The 17,738-nt window shown below is 45.1% G+C and overlaps 1 long non-coding RNA gene across 3 annotated transcripts in view; it reads left to right on the top strand.

Annotated features, from left to right (window-relative positions):
* Positions 1-17,738, top strand: part of LOC142603311 (uncharacterized) — a 144,527-nt gene that overhangs the window by 40,549 nt on the left and 86,240 nt on the right. For all 3 annotated transcript variants that reach the window (XR_012837206.1, XR_012837204.1, XR_012837205.1), the window contains exon 2: positions 8,766-8,922. This is a non-coding gene — a long non-coding RNA (uncharacterized LOC142603311). The remainder of the gene's footprint in view (positions 1-8,765; positions 8,923-17,738) is intronic.

Genomic DNA, 17,738 nt, shown 5'->3' with positions numbered 1-17,738 from the left:
CTTTCCCTTGCTGAAAATGTGCCTTCAGAGCAGGAAGGAACTTCACTTTGTGAAGATTTATATCCCTTTTAACCTAATTATGTGACTATTTTTAACAATAAGCTTCAGTTCCACTTCAGATAGTAAAATTTCTGTAAGCAGTTGTTTGCCCCAGGCTATAAGGCATCTACTACTGAAATGCAATGAAATGAAGGAATTTATATGTATAAAACATTGAGAATGTGTTGTTAAAGTCTGGAGCCTGTGTTGAATTGTTTGTGCAGAAGTCTAAAGATGTGGAGCTGGAAATACAACATATGTAGAGCAATAAAAAAAAAGTGCATTTCTAAAAAAATAATTAAGGTAATTTAAAATGAGTTTTAAATGTTTTCTGGCTCAAATGAAAACAAGAGTGAAAAACATTTCACTAGATGTATAGGTGCAGGGAAAGCAGAAGATTATTTCACTGATACTGAGAAAATATGAAATGAGGAAAAAGGTGTTTCTTTGAAACAAAGAACCTTATGAAATTTTGAGACAAAGCACTTTAACCACTTTTGGTCTGGCAGACATTTCCATCCAACAGAACTTTATTTTAGTGGTAAATACATGCCCAAAGGTTTTAAGCAAAGATTCACCTCAGCAAACACTTCATCTCCCTGTTGCTTCATGCCCCCCTTATTTCTTGCTCTGTGCAGCTGCTGGTTTTTTCCTTTAATTAAAAAATATAGCTAAATGGGTATCAATAGCAAGATTCCCCTGTTGCTGGCATGGGGCCTCCATGCTGCCCAGGCCCCTCCCCGTCCATGGGGTTGACCCGCAGGAAAGGGTGGCCAAGGAGGGGGGTGACAATGCTGTTAGGCATGGGGACAGAGGAAACAGCAGAAGCAGGGCTGCCTCCAGCAGCGAGGGATGTGCACGTCCAGGAGTGGGACACAACCCCAGGAGGGTTTGCCCTTGGGTGGCTCTTGGCCTGGCAGTCATGACTGTGCCGGGACCTTGCAGGATGTGAGAGGGAACTCACAGGTCATTGCCTCACAGGGTGGGTGCTGTGGCAAGCGCTTGTTCTTCATCAGATAAATCCTTAGGGCGTTTCCACTGTCATTTTTTTGGGGGGGGGAGGGGGTGGGGGTGGTGTATTTATCCTGTGTAGGATGGACCAAAAGTGATAACAGGGAAGCACAGAGCTGGGTTGCTCTCCTTCCCCCAGGTGCAGCTGTGTCACTCCCCTTCTCTGGCCCCAGCCGGCCGTGCTTCCCCACAGCTGCTGTAAGCACCAGCAGAGCGTTTTGGCTTCATGCTGCCATAAGCTGGCAGCAGCCCTGCTCCCCTGAGGTGACAGCGCTGTGGGGAAGCAGCTGGGTGTCTGGCGAGGGCTGCTGGCGGTCCTGTCCCTGCTGGCACCCCCCGCTGTGCCCCAGCACTGGTTTCTGAGGGAAGGTGCCCGTTTCTGTTCACTGAACCCAAAACGTTTCTGGTTTTCATCTGTCTGCACAAGTGGTAACAGCCCTGTGCATCGCCTCTGCCCTCCTGCACCTCTCCTGACAGTAAAGATGTCCTGTTCCTCTGCTTTCCTCCTCTCACTCTCAGCTGGCTTTTCTCCCCATCCTCCCTCCCTCCACCCTCATAAAATCCCCTCTTTGTTCCGCTTTCTTTCTCGCCATTACCTTTGTCTCCTTGTCCTCCTCAGTTCTGGAGACCTTTTGTTTATGCAGGCAGATCACCTTCTTTATCTTTACATCTCCCACGCTTGTTTCCACTACTATTTCTGCCAGCCTGGCTCTCAATTTCCTGCTTCATTTTCTTTCTCTCTCCCCTACCTTTTCCTTTTCTTTCTCTGAAATCTCTGCTGCTAGAGGAGTCTTCATCCCTCTCAGCTTCCTCAGATGTCCATGCTTCAGGCACTGCTCCTGCCCTTGCCAATGTCCATTTTCACCTCCCTCCTCCTGGTTCCCACCCCACCTTCCAACACCTCTTACACCCTCCACCCTTTTTGCTCCTTTCCACCCCCTGGTTGTTGATGGGGATCTTCACTCAGCCAGCTTCTGCAATGTCAGCTCATGCTTCCTTGTCTTCTCTTGTCCTCCATGACCTCAATGATTCATCTCATGCTTTTGCTCCTTCCTCATGTGGCATGGTCCAGCCTGGTGACTCCAGGCTCTGCCCTCCATCCCCTACCCTTTTTCTGGTTACATGTATCCCTGGCAGGAATGCTGTTGCCTTTCTCCAATGCACAGGTGATTTCTTTCTCAGAAATTGTGGTGGTGTACTTAAGCAGTTCTCCTTCTCTGGGTTAATCAATTCCCAAATCCACAGTTCTGTCTTCTCTTGGCCAGAATTCCATAGTCTCCTGGTTTCCCTGCTATGTCTCTAGTACTTTTTTCAGAACACATCTTCCTCCATGACTTTTAGGTTTTGTAGAGGGCTCTGTATTTCATTCTCTTCTGTTCTCCCTCTACACCTCATCTGTGGATAATATCACCAACAGAAAACCTTTGCTGGTGCTGTGCAATGTACAGAGTGAACTTCTTGGGTGCCCCTGGCCCACCTCCCTGTGCCCAGGTTACCTCAGGACAGCCGGATGTTCAGTGTAGTCCTTACTCAACTTTCCCAAACTCACCACTGGATCCTTTTTAATCCCAGGAGACAGCATAAAAATTGCATCTGTCATCTGATATCACTACAGCTGTTGTGTTACTTAGCAAATTTATTGGAAATTCATGACTCAACACCCTAATGTGTGGGATGCAGCAAACAATGGCCATCTCATTAGGATTTTCACATGCTTCAGCTTTTTTCTGTTGGGTTGTTTAAGGAATGGTGAAATCTTCTCAAAAGATTCCTTAACAATTAGTTGATGTTAATAAATAATTGACCTCTCTTGAAACATCATTGGCACAAGTTATCTCCCAGACTCCTATCTTGAACATCCACCTGTTACCAAAAAAGACTTTTGGTTGCTGACATTTAGCTCCTGCTTCCCTGGAAAGAGCCATGCCAGCTGATCTTGTCCTTCATGTTTCCAGTAAATGCCAAAAGCGCTTGAAAACGTGTGCCTGAGAAGAGCAATAGGATGGAAGCGAGCTGGGTTGGTGCTCAGGACTCTGCCTGTGCTTTGTTAGAAAAGGAAAAAGAAAACCTGCCATCTGGCAGAGTGACATTATGGTGGGTCCAAGCAAAGCACCAGTGCTTTCAATTGGGATGAAATAACTTTCTCAGGTGTGAAAGTGGGGAGCAAAAAGAACTTTGTTCTTGTAAACCTCAAAGGAGAAATAACTTGACTTAGGTTTATACTTTAACAGGTGGTTTGTTTTCTTGTTTTTTTGTTTTTTAGTTTTAACCACTCCATCTGTGTCTGCTTTGAATGTCAGACAGTTTCATATCAGCTTTTCATGGGGAGCTGAGGGTTTTTCAGATTGTCTCTGCTAGTAATATTCCTGATCAGCTATGCAGTTATGAAAACATCAGTAGTCTGACCTCCATAGGTAACAGTCACTGTTGTCCATCTTGTTGCAATAAGCCTTTTATAATTGTTTGAAAAACCTCTGATAATGACCAAGTTCCCTTTGAGGGCAATGCCACTCTGGGTCAGGGCATTAAGAAGGAAAGTCACCAAAAGCATGCTCAGTACCTCTATTTCAAGAGCCTCATGCTGCTAATTCCCAGCAGTTTTATACTGCTGCCCACAGAATTGCAGCTCTGCCATCACGATACCAAGGGGTGTTATTGCCAAAGGGTGACTCCGAACTGTGGTTCTAGGAGCAATTTGATCATTTGGGAGCAATTTCTCATAGCAAGGATTGGAAGGTGGTGGCAGTGGGAGGGAAAGCTAGAGAACAGCCACACTGGGGTTGTTCCCCACCTGAGCCTTGTTCCAGGTCTGAACCAGGATGGGGATGGCAGGAGAGAGCAAGCTAGTGTGAGAGCTGGTTGGATAGTTTGGGTTAGATGAGTTCTGTTTTGGGGTGTTTTCCTCTATTCTCACCATCCTTTTGATTATCTCAGTACCTATTGGAGGGGAGCGTTTTGTTGTGTGCCAGTGAGTATGCTGAAGAAGTATATGCAGTATGTTGCCAGGAAAAAACCTTATTTCTACAGGGGTATTTTAGAGCTTATTTGGGTGAACGAGCTGAGCTGCTGGAGCAGTAAATCGGAACCGAACACTAACGCCTAGGAGTAGCTGATGTTATATGATGGCTTGAAGATTCTGCAATGCAGAGGTGCTTTCACCCACCCACTGAGCTGCTTAGGTCAGTTCCTTCTCTTGTGGTTTTCTTTCTGAACACATGATGGCAGTACATGCTTTAAGTGCCAGTTACAATATTTAATTTCAAAAAAACCTGAATGCAAACTTCTAATCTTTTTATTTACAGCATCTTACAAGACATGAAATAAGCATTTATCCCCCCGTGCCTAAATATCTCCCTTTCATTTATAAAAATGCAATCCATTCCTTATTCTTCCCCTTTAACTCAGTTCTGCCCTTATTCCTAATGTTGCTTTACTTTCTCTTGGTGCTGTGTCCTATTGCTCTGAATTGCAGAGATTTTTGTGTGAGATGGTGCTTCCCTTGTGTAGATAGCACAGGTTTGGGGATTTTACTCATAGGTCAATCTGTAGCTCAGGGTGGTGCAATGGGAAAAGCAATTCCTGGCATTGGGGTAACAAACATTTTGTCGAAGGAATCTAAGGTGGAATAAAGAAGGCAGCTTGGAGGACGAGGACCTGCAGAAGCAGTTGTAGAGGAAGAAATCCTTGCTGTTAATTTACAGCATGAGGATTTGAAGTGTCTCAGGCTAGCTTGGATAAGAAGCTTTTAGCGAAGTTGTTTTTGAAGGGCCCTTATGAATTTCTTTTTTCTTTATCTTTACTTATGGGGGGTTGTGTGGGTGTGAACAATGTTCTTTCTCCAAAGATACCCTCAATTTTCTCTGTCAGTAGATGAATTTATAGAAGGCAACTCTCACTCAGATGCACGTTACTGATTCCCGTGAACTGCGATTCTCCTTCCTGCCGTGTCCCACGGCTGCCCTCTGGTGTTGTGGGGCTCGGTGTGGGGACGGGCCCCTTGCCACGTTTCTGGTTGCCATTAAGCAGTTTTCCACGCAGACTTTGTAGCCCTGAGTCATTGTGCGGGTTGTTTCATGTTGCTCATCTTTTGCCATTACTCCTATTTGAGGACATCATTCTAGGACCAGACTTAAATTAACAACATCGAATACAGACACCACTTTGTTGTAACAGACATAGTTGAAAGAAGTTCACTTTTACAGAAACAATTTGGGTTCTTCAGTAAATGCTTTACAGTTTATGCACCTCTCCTTTGATGCACCATTTGATTTTGAGACATCTCTTGTTATGTTTGATGTATATAACTCTTCCATCTGTGATACAATGAGACCTTCATGCAGGAAAAACACAAGAAATGATGCTCTTCTGTCTTTTTGCAGTGGCCAAAACCATCTGTGCCTATTCCTTTGTGTGGGACAATGGGTTTGGTCCAGCAAGCCAGGTGAATAAAATAATTTGGGAGCACCTTGTAGTCACTGTTTCAAGCTTTTTGGAACCACCAGTGGTGTGGGCAGGCTGTGGGGGGTGCTCTGGAGCAGGCTGTGCTGGCCAGAGGTTCAAGTTTAACCTGGGTAAGACCCTGACATGGAGCAGAACAGACCCATTGTGCTGCTTAGCTCAGGGTGACATCTGAGCAACATCTGAGACCTGCTGTAAACAGCCTTCTTTTAATTTTTTTGAAAAGAAAAAGGAGCTGCTGTCTGAAAGATAGATGGCTTAAATTGTGAATTAGTCTGTATCTAACCAGTGGAGAACAGGGAAAAGATAATTTTGAGAAACTTGCTGTTTCCTCAGGCCCTTGCTATCTTTAATAGCTTCGTTAGTCTCTTAGTTAACTTGAGGAAGGCACAAAACTGAGCGGTACCAGACTGCCCTCCAAAGGAGTGGCTGCACTGCCCTCAGAAAAGCCAAGGAACGCTTGCTTACTGTAAAGAAGATATAAATGCATAAGCCAGATGTGGAGCTACAAGTGAAGATGACTGAAATAAGAGGCAGAAAGCAGCAAGCACATGAAATTCAAGGCTTAAAAGTGTGAGCATTTTCTTGCTGAATTCATGTATGTACCTAACTATATGAATAAATAATGCTTTCCAGCAGAAGCGTGGGGAGAGAAACTGTTACTGGATTTAAAATGTCAAAACTCTTGTCTAAGAGCGCATCCGTGAAGGGGAAGTTTGTGGATGTCTTCTGTGGGTTAGGGAAGCTCAAGGTGATGCAGAGGGAACCTACCTATCGCACAGGACTGATGTGCCTTGGACAGCTGCTCATGTGCAAAGGCAGAGAATTAGAGAGAAGTATATTCTTGCTTTTCTAAGCACCAGGAAAGAACTGCCCGTGTGGATGCAATCATTTGTCATTGGAGAATGTTCTCCTTGTACACAGAACCCAAATAATTAGATGTGTGAAATCCAGAAGCATCCTTTACCACCTGCAGGGCTCAGACTTTCACAAAGACTACCTTAAAAAATTGACAGGCCAGCAGAGTTCTGGGAGAGATCCTTGGGGGTGGGGGGTGGGGGAGCAGGAATTTGTGCATGATCTGTGCTGCTTTTGGGAGAGGCAGCCCCAGACCTGAAGAGCTGCGAATGCTGGAAGTGAATCTTAGCAAAGTGCTTTCAACCCTGAAGAGGTTAATTGAAGAGCTCTAGTCCTAACGACACCAAGTGCAAAACTACAAGTCCTTCCCAGACGTTTCCTGTGGAGTGTATTGACACAGCGTTCCTGCCGATCCGGAGAGGAGACAAGTCACTTGTGCGTTCTGGGAATTAAGATAAACAAAGCACCAGTGCTCCCACATAGCTACGCACAGCATCAGTGCTCCCACGTAGCTTTGGCCATCTTCCAGGTCTCATTGGTGGGAAAGAAGTATTAATTAAAACTTGCCAAAACCCCTCTTACTGGCATTGCTAAAAGGTCTCAGAAACACTCCTCCCGATTTCTAAGGCTTGATGTTAATTTTTATCTAGCCGTATAATCTGCAAATTAAATACGATGGTGGACGCAGTTTAGAGAATATGAGTTTGTGATTTGCAGTAAAGCATGAGGTGTATCCCTGAAAATCCCTGTTTTCCCAAATTTAGGATTGGTGCACATCTCATCCAAAGACTGCAGTGTGCACACCTGGGGGGAGTGGTGAAATCAGAATCTGATCTGTCTTCAAACAGTACCAATGAAATTATGACTTGTCACCTACTGAAGCTTTGCTGAGTAGAAAGCAGCAGGAAAGCCTTGGAGATCAGGATTGTCAGGGGCTGGGTGTGAGAGAGCAGCCCTCCCTCTAGGAAAACAGCCCCCTGGGTGCTGTGGAGATCTCAGTTGCAAGGATAATGGAGTTTGGGTGGGAGTGGGGGTGTCAAGTCACCCACCCATCTTTGGTCATCAGAGCTCTCCTAACAGATCCAGGATGGAGATGAGTTTGCAGTTAGGATAAGGGCTGTGCTGCTGCACAAAGGGGTTCAAGCAAGTCTCCAGAAAAAGGCATTCTGCAGAAATTGCTGTTGGGTGCTGAGCAAAGCAGGTGCCTTGGCCCTGAGTGATTTCTGAGCAAATAGCATAGTAAGTTGATAGTTGCCTTCCACAGCAATCTGTAAGCTCTGTGGAGCACCCAGCACAGGGAGTCTGAGGCCTCAACCAGTTTGAGAAGAACTTGTAGTACTAACAGGTCAGTGACATTCTGCTCAACAGAAAGGCTGTTATGGGATCGCAGGGCCTTGTGCTTGTTGATTATTTAGGAATTATTGTACAGGTGCCGGGTGTGGTGGGGAGGCAATTGCCTGCCCTCTTAGTCCGATATCATTGTGGGGGGTGTCTCACAAGAGCAGTTTGCAACTTCCTGGCTTTCTTGGAACTAGCAATGATGTGTTTATTCTTCCTGACTTCTTACATAGTCATTTCTGTAAGAAGAAAACAGGATGATCCATGGTGACATGGATCCTTTTTGGGCTGGGAAACTTTGGTGTAGGAGTTGATGACAGGAGTTGTTGATCCTGGACCTAGGAGTGTCTACCCTTTTCTTTGTAGTGCCTGAGAGAGACGATGTCAGCATGTCATAGATGGGGGCTATAAAAATGTGACTCACGCTGGTTTAACTTATCCTCCCATTTCATGCTTTATGTTCTGGAGTTTTCTTTCCTATCTGTCCTATGTCACTCTCCTTTTCTGCCCCATTATGTCTGCTTTCTAGCTAGCATTCGCCTTCCCTCTAGTTCTTACAGGTTTCCTTCTTTACCTCTTTTTATTTGCCCAAGCCCATCTTGCCTCTTCATGTCTTTCTCTCTGTTTGCACATCCCATTTTCATCTCTGTTGTTCCTTGCATCCTCCATTCCCTTGGGGTCATGGGAGAGGACTTTGAGCTCTACCTCCTCTACTTTTTAATTAGGTAGAAGCATTCAAGCCATCTGTAACCAACCCATATTAGCAGATCGCAACCTCAGTGCTGATTCTTTAATGCAGGCTAACATGTTTAACTGGGTAAAATCAAGCTAAAGGGTAGGTCAAGGGAGATGCATTTGGGGAGCACCAGCTGCCAGGTAATATCCAGGTGGATTTCCAAGGGCAGGTAGATGGCTGCAAAGCCAGTACTAGGACTGATTTTTACCTTCAAAAGTGGTATAAGACTCTGTAAGCAGGACCTGCTAAGAGTGGGTGACATCTCTGCGTCTGCAGTGTGGCAAGTGCACAAATGCAGGCTGCTAAGGAACGCCTTCCTTTTCAGGGTCTCCCTCCAGATGACAGGCAGAAAAGCGTTGGGATGACCCTTGTGCCTGATCCTGGTTCATCAGAGCTGCATGCGCAAGGAGCAGTGCCTGCCCACGGATAGCAGTCAGCATCACCCCCGTGATTACATTGTGCTTCTTGCCTTTGGGTCAGAGGTAAGGAGTCAGCGCCCAGCTGCTGACTATGCAAACCTCCCTTTTGGGTATACCATGGTTTTATTGTTTATGAAAGCTGAAAGAAAAAGATGTTTCATGTTTAAAGTCTTACTTTGAGATGGGATACTTGGCATTTTTCTTTGTTATGGTGTCTGAGCCATCCCAGTGACACCTAAGAGAACAGGGGAAGGCACATGGAGTGTGCTTGGAAATGTATCCTAACCTCAGTTCTCACCTGAAATGTGCACCAGATGTCCAAAGACCAAAGAGAAATGCTGACATTGCCTATAAACTAAATGCTTGATATTTTGAAGTAGTTGCACAGCTGTTGTCTCAAGCTCTAACATGAAATCAAATGTGGCAGTGGTGCCCAGGCACCTTGATGGCCATGGTAGGGTGACTGGCCATCTGAGGTGAAACACCTGGGTATTCCCAGCCAAGTAATGCCCAGCTGCCTCCTTCCCATTGACAGATTTGACTTAAGTATTGGGTTTTTGGAGGGGAAGAACAATGTTGTCAGCATTCGGCTCTGAAGGTGGAGGCCGGGGAAGTACTTGTGCACGAAGCCTCAGTGCTGGTACAGGCAGTGGTTTGCTGCTTCAGGTGTCCAAACTGCAGGAGTTTGCAGACTCTGGATATTATGCCTTGTTTTGTTGTTTGACTTACAATTCTGTGTCTGAGGTTTTTGTTGTTTTAAGGAAAAACTGCTTGTCTCATTTCCATGGTTAGGGACAAACACCCTGTGCAAACAGCTGCAATTCTGATAGAGAAATATAGCATGCAGGGAAGAGGCATCTTGGGGTGACCCCTGAGTTGGGGTTTGCTTCTTCCAAGTCTGTAACAGCTCGGGGCCAGCTCAGCAGAGAGCTCTCTAAGGCTGATTTTTTCCTTCCCCGTTGGTTTTGGGGGATGGCTTTGGGAAGGTCTGGACACAGGTCTCGATTGTGTTGAGGGTCAGCAACAGCCCTACCGGTGTCACAGCTCTGAGCTGTGACGGGGGTATGCTTGTTCAGAACCAAATGAAGGTGTGCAGCACACTAGGCAGGCTTTCTTCTTTTCTGTATGTTTCTAAATAAAACAGTTTAAATGCCAGTTCTTTGGCTAGTGGACAAAATCTAGACTGCTTAAAGGGAGATTAGTTTCTGTGCTAGCAATCTGTCCTGCCTCTTCCTCTGTTCATCAGTGTGACTAGAAAAGATAACTGCTTCAACATTAGGGACTACAGCAGAGAAGACTCAAAATGTTTTTGCATGATTCTCCAAAGTCTACACCCCTGAACATAAAGCCTCCTTTGCTCTCTTGCCCTACACCTTCACCAGAAAGCTTGCCTCTTCCATTGGGAAACAGTGGTTTAAGTGCTGTATGGATATATAGGCCACACGGTGAAAGCAGACCAAGAATTTGTGGATCCTAAAATGAAGGATTTTCACATTGGAGGAGTTTTTACTTTTAACTAGATCAAGCTTAAAAATAAGCCTAGTTGTTCTTTTGTGTTTGGCATCAGATTTGCTGTAGAAGTAATAGTAATAAGGTATTTAAATATGACCTTTCCCCTTTGCCAGCTTTCTCTGCTATCCTGAAGCTAGCTTAAAAAGAGTTGCTATGGAAATTCAAACTTGCCAGGCCATATGCATAGGATTAGAGTTTGACTATGAATCAAGAAACAAAAGGAACTGGATGAAAAGTCTTTTTATCTGAATACACATCTTCAGCAGTGATCACTCGTAATCAAAATTCCTTCCCTGATTTCCTGCTGGAGACTCAAGGCTGCGAGCCTGGCTGCAGTACAAGAGCAGCTAACACGAACCTATTTTTCGTCGCTATGGTGCTAAGAATAAATAGCCATTTTTAGGATGGTCTCCAAAATACCACTGGACACTGCTAGCTAACACACAGTCATTCAACTTCTGAATTATCTGCATCCCTTTGTATTTCAATTTGTCCTGTGTTTCCTTAGTTAACACGTTGTTTTCCATATGGGGATGGAACTTCCTTCCTCGCTTGCTTTTCACATTCCCAGTGTGAACAGAAGAGCATGAATCAGAAACCTGCTACCTACCACTAGATTTTTTCCTGAGAAACTAAGTGACAACCTGGCAATCTCTGCGATTGCTTGTTTTTAGCTAATTACTTCGTGAGGTCTGAAGTTGTGTGAAATGTTGTGACACTGAGCTTCATAACAAAAGTGACTGGGGTGATGGAGGTTTTGGAATAATTCTTTTCCTTAGTCCTGTGCAATAGCTGAGAGGAGAGGGCTTTTTCCATGGTGCGAGGTTGCAGTCTGACTGTGCTGTTCTGTGCAAAGACGTGACCTTGAGCTGCACAATCTGACTCGATTTGATAAGGACCTGGCAGTTCTGGCTTGGAGAGTGTTATAAAGCCGAGATGCGCAGCTTTCATCAGCTCTGTAAGGTGCCCGTAGGCCTCTCGCAGAGCCCCTGGCTCTGCACGCGGGGCCAAGCCCATTAAAACTTAGCTGGCTGAATTCTTCCTGCGAACGTGTCCTTTAACGTATCTCTGGAACTTTGCGATGTGGCTCAGCCCATCCAGTGCAATGTCAAGGATACAGACAGATACCAGGCCCCGTCTCTGGTCTTTATCCAGGACAGTCGTGCATAGGCTATTGCAAAAAGAAAGGTGGGGGGAAAGAGTAATAATATATTTTCGTGAGAGCACACTGTGGAATATGATCTTTCCCTTTAAATTCTGTAAGAAAAGGAAGTAAACTTGATCTCTGGTCCTTGCCCAGAGCCCTTAGGTTTCTGTAGCAATCAAGTGAGACAAAGCCAGTAAAAATATATCCTGTTCTAGCCATTGGTCTCACCCTGCTCCAGCTGCAACTGTCTGTTTAACCTTCCCAGATGCAATTTTACTGCTGGAGCTTGGGCTCTGAAACTGAGCGCGTTTTATGAGGAACTGCTTTAAATCTCCTGTGTTACCCATCTCCCCCTGGTGAAATATTTAGCAGAAAGGCAAGGGAAAGAGCAGTCCGGGAGAGAGGTGTGAAAACACTACCAGCAAACGTCAATGTTTGCTCACAGAGCCCTGCGTGGTGTTTGCTTAGATTTCCTGTTTGAAGCACAGACACAACTGTGGTGTTGATCACTGTTACCAGATAAAGATCATTTTTAATGGTGAGACGGTATAGCTGCATGAATTGAGGCGATTGTACTGTTTGTATATAAACTGCTTCTTCCATAGCAGAAAGCATTAAGCCCATCCATTAGGAGCGGAGGCCATGTCCTTCTTTTCTGTAAAGCATCCAGAGAGCACCTTTGTCTGAGGTTGGGACCCTTAACAGCTCTTATTTTCCAAACAAATCTCTCGTCAGGATGGGAACTCTTGCCTTGGATTCTCCCTAAATGCAGACAGAAAGATGTAGAGATATACTTCTGAGAGCTCCCACGCATACGACAAGTAATCCTTGAACCGAAGGGTAATTCCAGCACTAGCTGTTAACGCTGCGCACCACAAATTTATGTAATTAGGAACTTGTTCTGTACATCTGCTATATAGATTCACTTGTAGCATTTCTGTTTTTCACCCAGATGTCCTTTTTGTGCTGTGATGCTTTCCTGTAAGCACGTTTTCCGTGTGCCGGGGCCAGGCGTTGGGCTCCCTGAAACCCCTGCCAATTCTGATCTGCAGCTCAAGTGACTTGGCACCCATTTCTCACAAAGACCCTTGGTATCCTGCACCTCTGTGCAAGCCCCAGATACTTATATTTATCTTTGCCTGATTAGGGCTCATCTGCTGCAGAGTTTCCGCAGATGTTTCTTTATTTAAACCATACTTTACGAAGGGAAGGAAAGGAGAGACACATGCAAAGGAAGGAGGTGTGTGTTTCATAGCATCGCTTACTCTGAAGTGACTCTGATGCCAGGAAAATGTGCATATCGCTCATAATTCTCCATCTCATTTCTTCTTCCCTCCTACTCCCTCCTCAAAAACAAACAAACAAAACCCCACCAACAGGAATTCCTTGCTTCCTTACTTAGTAATTAAATCTGTCTGCCTACAATAAACCAAGAAGGTCTATCAATGAGGTAGTATGTGGTCAAATGATGGTTGGAACGGCTCAGCAGGAAATTAGGTAGGAAAATATAACTTCAGCAGCTTAGCAGGCTTTATTTTTAGGGCGCGTGAGCTTGTTTAACTCTCAATGCAAACTGCCAGGTTCCTATTGTTGTCAGATGGCTTGTGTCCCACCAGGCTGAGTCAAACCGGTGACTCACGGGCAAGGAGGAATCGCTTTGGCAATGGGTTGTGATTTTCATCCCTCTTCCAGTCCAAGATGTCGAGGATGATAAAACCTCCAATCTAAGATGTGATAAAACTTGTTTGCAAAACTAGTTTCTAGCTTGTTCTGGTTAAAAAAAATCCTGTTTGTAATAAAAAAAAAAAATTGCATTGCAAAATGGTTTGAAAAGCACCTGATGTGTTGAAGCTGGGTGCTTTTGCAGTTGGTGTGGGCTGTCTCTCTGCTCGTGCTCTGGGCTGGCCAGGTGCAAGCCAAGCCCCGAACGGAAACAACGGGGCCGTGTTAGCTCAGCGTTGTTCCTTGGCCAGCAACCCCTGCCGAGAGCCGGGATTTATTAAACCTGGAGCACAGTGCTGTACTGAAGCAGGGACAGGGATTTCAGGTGTGAGCTGGCTGGCAGCTAGCCAGCTTGGCAAGTGGATGCGAATGCTGTGGTAGATTCAAGCCCACGTGTTATTTGGGGAAATTCATGTTCTAATTCCAGCACACAGCCTCTCTCTCCTCTCCCTCAGCCCTGCTCCTCCCAAATCCTTACCCTCCTCTGTAGTACAACCTGCTCCTTCTAGAAATCACTCTAAATCAGTTCCTCGAGATATATGTACGTGTGGGATTATTTTGGATTCTGTACTGTGCTCGCTTCTTACCCTTCTGCCCTTTTGGCTCTTTAAAGCATTGTGTACAGTCATATACCGGCTGGGAAACAGCAGGAACGTGCTTTTAGGCCATCACCCATAGAGATGAGAAAACCTTACGGCGCTTCTGGTGGTATTTCTGGTGTTTTTGTCTTACCGTGTGCTCTGAAGCAGGTTGGGAGTCTGGCGCCTTGCAGCAGCTGAGCAGTGTGGGGCGTGCATCTCTGTGAGCACTCCTGTATCTTACACCAGGGTGTGCAATTACTCCTGGGTCGGTCTGTGTGTAGCAGAGCTGGAAGGCAGCAAGCCTGTCTGGCTGTGTGGGTTTTAAGGTCGTTTCTTCAGGCTTACAGCACCTTGCGGAGATCTTGCCAATTCGCTCAGAAGTTATTTAAAAGGAACCAGACATTTTTTTCTGTTATCGCAGTCACCGAGAGGTGTTTCCATCTAATGACTTGTCACCTTGCCCACTGAGCACGTCATTCAGAGCGCCGGTTCCCCCACGCCTGAGCTTTCTCCCCTGCGTTAGTGCACGCTAGACATTGCTGTCTGGCAGCTCTTCGGGCACCGAGGACACGGACTGTTGCTGTCAGCGGTGAATTATGTTCAAGCATGCCCCTTAAAATGAGTAACAAGTCTCTCCCTCTAATGCAGCGTCTTGTCTGTGGAAAAAGATGTATGGCCTTAGCAGAAGGTACCATTTAAACCTTATTTAGTAGCCTGCTACAGTGTGACACTTTCTTCTGCTTATAGCAGGCTTAGATTGGTTTAACTTTCAGTGACTTAGGTACTGAAGGGTCTGTTATGAGTTCATAGTTTGGTAACTATATGAGTTTGTTTACTGTTTACTTTTAAAGAATTTTACTCATTGTGAGTTTCTTACTGGAGCTTGTCCTTGGGCTCTTCACTGAAGTGTTAGATCACACAAAGTCTGAGGTTTTGGTGTCAGACAAATCCACGGGTGATTTTTAAAATCCCTAAATAGCCAAAACGTCTGGTCCTGTGATTTTTGCATCAGTCAAAGTCTGGTTCAAGGCCATGGCAGTCTGTCACATACGAGGATTCCTCAAGAACTCAGGCAATTGTTCTCACTGCTTGACAGCAGTTATCCTGATTTTTTTTTTTCCCTCTGGCCTTGTGACTGATCCTGCTTTGTCTAACAGGAATAGGGAGATAATGGTCCCTCCTCGGCTGCAGGCTTCCCAACAACTGCAAAGGATGCTTTTAACAGTATTCTTGTGGGTTTTTTTTTCCAAGGGCATGTTGCTATATCAGCAGAAGGTACTCTGATGTTATGGGAGCTGGAGTGCAAACCCAAACAGGTTAAGATAACTAAATAAAACCAGACTTTATGCGGTGTAAACAATGTGTGCAATGGGTTCACTTCTATATTGAACAGTGAAACAGTATTTGAATCGCCCTTGATAATTCTGATCTGAACTAGAGGTATGCTGCCTTTGACCTCTAAGGATGAGATGGCTTTGAGGTGCTAGTCTTATCAGCTTAAATGTTTGGGTGTTTTATTTAAGGCTTCACACAGAAATCAAAATCCACCTCCACTACACACCTGCCTTTATTCTGGAAGAGGGGCTCTGTCATGCACTGGCCTTGGCTTTAAAGGTTCCCGTTGTCCTACCCCCACGTACACCCTCCCCTCAGTTGTGCCAGCACAATCGTTACTGGGATAGAGCTGTTAACAGGAACCTGGTTAAATGATCCAGGTTAAAAATAAACCCCCATTTTGGGGGGGAGGTGATGGAAATACAAGTTATATTTAGACCAGATCATTGCAGTGATCTGGTAGACGATGTGACCTCCCAAGCAGTTGTTGCACAGCTCAAGGGCAGTGGAAGAACTCGAGAGGGGTGGCAGCCCCTAAAATCAGTTTCATTGTTCTCCACACCTCAAAAAAAAAAAAAGGGACAATTGAACTGTGAACCCTGATTTCAGAGAGTGTCAGTTAACCAACATGAGTTGTGTTTAAAGGGGGAGTTGTAGAATAAATATTTGGGAATATGAGTGCTGCGTGGCAGTGTCTTACATGTACATCCCCCATCCTTACTTCTGCCTGCGTCCCTAGCTGCTATGCTAGTTTGTGATGATAATATATGGGAATGAGAAAGGAATCTGAACTGCCACACAGCAGCCATGTTTATGGCTGTACCAACATCATGATAAACGGGTCTTACCAGTATTCTCCTTTCTCATCGGTTGGGATGGCTCTACCGCACAGGTATGTCTTTTCCCACACACGCAAGTAGCAGTGGTGTTGGAAAATGAAAACTAACTCTCACAAGAAATGCTGAGGGGAGATGCATTTCAAATTGTATAATTTGTAATGCAAAATCTGTAGGTTAGTGGAGGAATTTTAATAGGAACCCTTGGCCCCTTGCTCTGTGGCCTCCTAGCTGTCCATGTGCCAAGTGACCACTGCCAGGAGTGAAAACAGCCTAACCAGGGACCAGAAACAGACCGTGCCTTCTCCAGATATTACTGCGAGAAGAACATTCAGCAGGATGTGATTGTTGGACTTGAGTCTGAAATTTGTCCTTTGATAAATCTGAACCTTTTTCCTGTACAAATCTGAAAATGAATCAGGGTCTCATCAAATTACTGATGGGTATGGTTGCAGTCAGGTAGTTCCATGCCTGGCTTTCTACTGGTTTGAAGAAGTCATTTTACGTATGTGATACTGCTAAGGTGCAGGAAACTGTTTCTTTTCTGATAGCTCTACAGCTGCATGAGTGAATACCAACTCCTTTGTAACCTCAAGCTCTATAGGAGCGGTGCTGGTCGTCCTATTTCTAACAGAAAATATTCTTTTGCTAAAGTGTCTTTATTGCCTTACCTGGATGTCAGCATCTGCCCTCGCTGAATCATGCCCTCTGCCTACACAAGACACTTTTGGTGGGGCTTTTTTCAGTCCAGGTTGTGAGTGCGTTACTGCACAGGTTCTGCACAAGGCTGTAATGGAGAGTGACAAAGTACAGGATCGTTGATGCCAACTTTGGAAGCGGCAACAGTCCTTCCAGTGGTCAAAAGAGATTTCACGATTAATTTTATTCTGTTAGTGTGGGGACACAAACTTTGTGCCATGATTGAGTTTGAAATTAATGTGTAACATCCAAAATACCAAGTCTAGGAAGACATTTTCCTTTTCCCTTAGAGGGGATACCTACCCTCGCTTTCTTTTGGGTTGAGTGTGCTGTAACAGTATACAAACCCCTTCCAGCAAGGCATGGGAAGTAGGAAACGTGAGGGCGAGAGGGGGACTGCAGACATGCACGCTGAAAGGAGGGCAGCTCTGGGAGGCACAAGCAGGGACAGAAGGTGTTTTGGCAGCCCAGGCTCTGGCTTTGTCGTCCTGTGCGGGAGAGAGATGGGAGCTCAGGGAAACAGATCTATTACAATAGGTGCTCTAGCCTCATCTGTCTCATGTGGTCTTAGGATGCCGACTCTCAGAAGCGATCTAGTGAACGAGTTCCAAGAAAGTACTCTGCAGAGATGGCTGAGGTTGAAAATACACTGCCTTAGAAGAAGCTGGGAGATTTGTACAAAACAACAAGTGACCAGTTTCCCATGCGTATGGTTTCCAGGAAATTCTCCATGTAAGCTGGATATACTCAGAGTTTCTTAAGACAACTAGAAAAAAACCTTAAATTTAAATATTATTGCAGTTAATATGTATATTTATAGAAGTCAGAGTAAATGAGCATGCTCACATATGCTGTTTTTCCGGAAAAAACTTTCCTTTTTCTTTATATACACACATGCACAGACACGTAAAAGAGCAAACAGTGCAAAACATGCAGGTTGAGTTCTATATGATATTTACATTGGTGAAAATCCCCTAGGCAGAGAAAAGCTAGCACAGGGTTTTTTAGGTACTGGACAGTTAAATATTCTGGGAAAACAGATGTGAT

The sequence above is a fragment of the Balearica regulorum genome, chromosome 11 (genome assembly GCF_011004875.1).
Source record: "Balearica regulorum gibbericeps isolate bBalReg1 chromosome 11, bBalReg1.pri, whole genome shotgun sequence".
In the NCBI taxonomy this organism is placed as follows: domain Eukaryota; kingdom Metazoa; phylum Chordata; class Aves; order Gruiformes; family Gruidae; genus Balearica; species Balearica regulorum.
Note: the sequence above shows the minus strand (reverse complement) of the source record. Positions and strands in the feature narration are given on the sequence as shown.